Source organism: Nerophis ophidion, linkage group LG15, assembly GCF_033978795.1.
Source record: "Nerophis ophidion isolate RoL-2023_Sa linkage group LG15, RoL_Noph_v1.0, whole genome shotgun sequence".
Lineage (NCBI taxonomy): Eukaryota > Metazoa > Chordata > Actinopteri > Syngnathiformes > Syngnathidae > Nerophis > Nerophis ophidion.
Window position 1 is genome coordinate 33685799 of NC_084625.1, and position 5435 is coordinate 33691233.

Here is a 5435-nt window from a genome sequence, read left to right on the forward strand (position 1 = left end):
ATATATATATACCCAGTGGGCACCCGTCCTTAGTTCAACGTCGAGGTGAGGTTGAAATTACGTCGCGACGTCACTCAACCATATCCCGCCCAAATCACAACCAACTGACCCCACCACACCATATGTTGAAAATCTGGTTTGTTTTCATCATTGGGGGACATCGTCGTTTCAACGTCGTTTCAACGAGTACTATTCAACTTGCCAAACATTCTGCGCGCATCGGCCATTTGCGACAGTTTTCAATGAAACCGCCGCTTGATGGCAGCGTGAACTAAAAGCCAAGCTTGTGCGCATGCGTGCTGAAGTACTTCCTTTTCAATCCAACAAGCAAGACTAAGAGCGAAGATTTGAATTGGAAATCGAACTATTTCACTGCAAAGAAAACCATCGACGTCCATAAAGATTCAGGTTTGTACCTTGAGATAATACTGGTTATTTATATCGATATAATTTTGGCCCTTTCACAAGCGGGTTGCAGGAAAACGTTTATTTTGACTGTATAAACTGGACCTGAGCAAACTTTTTTTCTCCCCAAGCAGACAACAATTTTTTTCCCCACCTGCCCAAAAGCAAACAATTGTTTTTCCAGGCTAACACAAAATAAACAATTTTTTTGGGTTCTGTGCCCATTGTCTTTTACAGCCGCGCCAGTCACTGTATTAATTTACTTCCTCTTGATTCTGATCTTCAAAACACCCGTCTGGATGGCAGTTAGGTTTTTCTGGCTCATTTTAATGTTTATTTAAAATGTTGCCAGTTTATTTTAAGTACAGGTACTTTTTAATTCGTTTGACTTGTTAGCAAGGCTTTGTCTCAAAAGGCAAATCCACGGGTCGCCCATAAAAGGATCCATGTAATATTAAATGCTATGATCTTTACTTATTTTTTTATTTTACTGATAAGGCCAGTACTGCTATTACAAGAGCTTTTGTCAAGTATTGAAACTTCCAAGTGGTTTCACTGTTGACCTGTTGACCAACATGTATACTAAAATATCTGACAATAAAATATCCAGACAGATTTTGTTGAAATATGTTTTATGATTGACAATAAAAGACTGCACGGAGCGCAGACATTTTTGGGGGTTACAAAGTTTTTTCTCTTGGCACAAGAAGGCAACCAACTTTTTTTTTTTGCAGAGCTTACCGGAGCAAACTTTTTTTATATATATATATATATATATATATATATATATATATATATATATACACGTCAGGAGAAGAAACTATTTATTTTTCAGTTTTTGCTAAACAATCTCTTTTTTTCCCCAAAAAAAACATACCCTCCCCCACGTTTCATCTGGTCCGCCCCTAAGTCTATGTACATGTACCACTACCGGTAATTGAAAAGCAGAACGTTAATGCAAGGCAATGTACCAATGATTTCAGTTTATGCATATATGGAACGACACAGTACACTTGCTATGATACATTTGATACCAAAAGGGATCATTTTTTGATAAAACTGTCCTTCCTTGTGCAGAAATTGGAGACGGTGGAGGAACTACTCGACCTTGACGAGTTGATAAAAACTCAACCAAGCAAGAAAGATTTGCTGGTAAGTAATTATAACATTATAATTGTGTAGCTGTTTTTACATCGGAAATATTATTGTATTTAGGTAGAAATTTCAGGTTATGAAATTGTGTAGATAAAACACGTGTAAATAAAACAGGCCCTATACTTGAATGTATGTATGTGTTTGCCAGCCCTTTCCCCCAGTGTATGCTAAACACATCCTCTTGTATATTTGCAGACAGCCAGGCTCTCAAAGATTGGTGGATATGACTTAAAGAGTTGTTTAAGCACCATCATGGACAGGTATTTTCCTCTTTCTCTTTATATATATTAAAAATAGGCAATGTAAGACCCAAATTCTAATCTATGAGTGCTAGATCGGGAATTATAACAATGCAAAATTCCGTACTTTTTGGCCTGCATGTATGACTTGCGTGTTCAATTTCAGGCTCATGACAAATTAATTAATGTCCAATCTGAACATGAAGGGGAGAGGGGGAAAAAATAGCTTTGCCGAGACGAAGCTGCTCGATTTAGTCACAGGTGAGTTTGTGTGTGTGTTTAATAATTACATTAACTTGATTGGGGTAAATCACATGCACCCTTAATTAATTTGTATTCGTTTTGCCTGTTTACAGCTAGTGTCTTGGATACCCAGAAGGGGACCGAAACGATGGTCCATGATGCCATAAAAAATAAACTGAAATATGCCCCTGGACGGAAGGGAGGAATAAGATGGGCATCACAGGCTAAATAAATAATTATATAGATTGACATTCTCCATTTTCTTTGTACTTAATTTTAATTTTGCATTAACAGGATTCAGCCTGGAACTATATATGCACTATGTTTTGTTGTCTTTAATTATATATATATATTGGTTGATATTACGTTGATAATTGGTTGGTTGATCTTAGGTTGAAACTGAAAGTTGAATCAACGTTGAAACATTGACGTAGATTCTACGTCGGTATTTAAACGTTGATCCAACTTTAATTTTCAACCCAAATCCAACGTTATTTCAACAGGGGAAAGTAACATTGTTTCAACGTTGATTAAACGTCTCTGTTTGGTAGAAACTGAAAGTTGAATCAACGTTGAAACATTGACGTTGATTCAACGTCGGTATTTAAACGTTGATCCAACTTTCATTTTCCACCCAAATCCAACGTTATTTCAACACGGGAAAGTAACGTTGTTTCAACGTTGATTAAACATCTATGTTAGGTAGAAACTGAAAGTTGAATCAACATTGAAACATTGACATTGATTCAACGTCAGTATTTAAATGTTGATCCAACTTTCATTTTCAACCCAAATCCAACGTTATTTCAACACGGGAAAATAACGTTGTTTCAACTTTGATTAAACGTCTCTGTTAGGTAGAAACTGAAAGTTGAATCAACGTTGAAACATTGACGTTGATTCAACGTCTGTATTTAAACGTTGATCCAACTTTCATTTTCAACCCAAATCGAACGTCGTTTCAACACGGGAAAGTAACGTTGTTTCAACGTTAATTAAACGTCTCTGTGCCCGCTGGGTATATATATATATATATATATATGTATATATATATATATATATATATATATAAAAATATATATATATATATATATATATATATATATATATATATATATATATATATATATATATATATATATATATATATATATATATATATATTTATATATATATTTATTAGGGCTGGGCAACGATTAAAAATTTTAATCGAAGTTAATCGCACTATTTCTCAGATTAATCGCGATTAACTGCATTATATACGCAAAGCCCAATAATGAATTCAAAAGTAGTGTGTAGTGCACCTTTATTGGAATATTCTCCCACATGAACAAAAGCGCCAAAACATTTGTTGTGCAAACACAATTTAAATCAGTCCTTGTTAAACAGTAGCAGTTAAAAAGCATATTTTATGAAAATCAACTCAAAAAATGTAAATACAAACATTTAAGCTTATTGCCACTGCCAGAGTATTTAAGTTATCCTGTTTGTTATGGAAAATAAATATAATCTACATACAACTCTCTGAGCCACAATCATAACATCTGAACAGGCAATTTCTGAGGTAACAGCGGAAACATTTTTTTTTTATCAGGGATCTTATGTTTAAAAAACCTATATTATAGGTAGTGGGCTGTTTTAGGGAATTTTTGATCAAATTATCCATAATAGCAATATTAATAATCTTGTGTTTATTTTGCGTAGTGCACTTAAAATAATTATGACCATATCTAGGAATTGATATGATGGGCATTTTCCGATTGTTTGCTTGGTGCTTTGATAAACTGAACGCATCATATACATAGTACTATATTGTGATGTTATGAGCCAGGGAAAAAAAGAACTACCCTACCCAGCATGCAACAGGAGTGACGAGCATGCGCGGTAGCCCGGTATAGGTTGTGTGTCGCCATGACGGCATCTTGTATGTTGTGATATGCACGCTCTGAAAGTAAACGTTAAGAACTCAGCCAACACGCCTCGTCTGCATTATTCATAAATAGACAATCAACACATATACTCCGTTGCTTCACAGGCCGCTGGATGTAGCCGGCGAAGTATTCCCATGCTAGCTAGCCGGTCTAGCAAGCACGCGTCATTCAGTCCAAAACGGCCCGATCTATCCACATTCAGAATTGTCTGACGGTCGTAAGTGATCACGGAGTGACCACGCTGTAAGCCAGCCATGAAATTTGCAGAATTGTCCAGTATTTTTGCCAAATGTTCCATCTTTACCAAGAGCCCCTCGACGCCGAGCCCGTCCGGGCATAACCATCTTGCTAAGAAAAAGCGTTAACAAAATAAAAGCATGTAAACAACATACGCACATGTGCGATAAAATAATTGTCGGCGTTAATAGATTGATGAGTCAACTCGTAATTAACGCATTAATTTGCCCACCCCTAATATTATATATATATATATATATATATATATATATATATATATATATATACATGTATATATATATATATATATATATATATATATATATATATATATATATATATATATATATATATGTGGTCCTGGGTATGACGTTAAAATACATCCAGGCATGAGATGGGAGGTTTTGTGTGGGGCTAGTGAGTCCCAATTACCGTCTATAAAATGCACACAAAGAACCGTTTGCACGCTCTCTTGTGACTGGCGGGCGGTCAGCGCCATAAAGCTGAGCGGGTCCGTGGGTAAATGGGGCGTGGATAACCAACAGGACATACTAAGTTCAACAGCCCAGTAAGGCAATTAGTCTAGGAGAAGGATCTCTGTTATAAAATACCCCTTCCAACCCGGACAAAGCCAGCGTGGAAGGTGTAGGCTAATAACTAGCATGAAAAGTACGCCAAGATCGTTCACTATGGCAGAAACATGCAGAGGCTTTCGTCCAGCAGTGGACTGACAACGGCTGATGATGATGATGATATATATATATATATATATATATATATATATATATATATATATATATATATATATATATATATATATATATATATCTCCATGCATCCATCCATTTTGTACCGCTTATTCCCTTCGGGGTCACGGGGGGCGCTGGAGCCTATCTCAGCTACAATCGGGCAGAAGGCGGCGTACACCCTGAACAATATATATATATATATATATATATGTATATATATATATATATATATATATCTTTCTTTTTGGGAAATTAAGCTACTGGTCACCCCCAAGTTCTTTCGATGACACATAAGCTGGTTTTAAATGAATCCATGACAGAGTAGCTGTTTTGACATTTCATTCCAAAGCTTTGGGAGACCACTCTATGAACAACACATTCAAATCGCATCGCCCAAGTTAATTTGAAAACATTACGGAAGCGCTGTCTTCTTCAATATCTCCCCCGCCCCCACCTACCGGAACGAATACCCTTAT

The 5435-nt window shown here is 36.0% G+C and overlaps 1 long non-coding RNA gene across 1 annotated transcript; it reads left to right on the forward strand.

The window, feature by feature from the left end:
* The first annotated feature begins 318 nt into the window (after window positions 1-318).
* On the forward strand, window positions 319-2267 carry LOC133569855 (uncharacterized). The gene is made up of 4 exons (XR_009809943.1): window positions 319-408; window positions 1756-1820; window positions 1966-2060; window positions 2156-2267. It is a non-coding gene; the product is annotated as an uncharacterized LOC133569855 (long non-coding RNA).
* Window positions 2268-5435: the final 3168 nt, after the last annotated feature.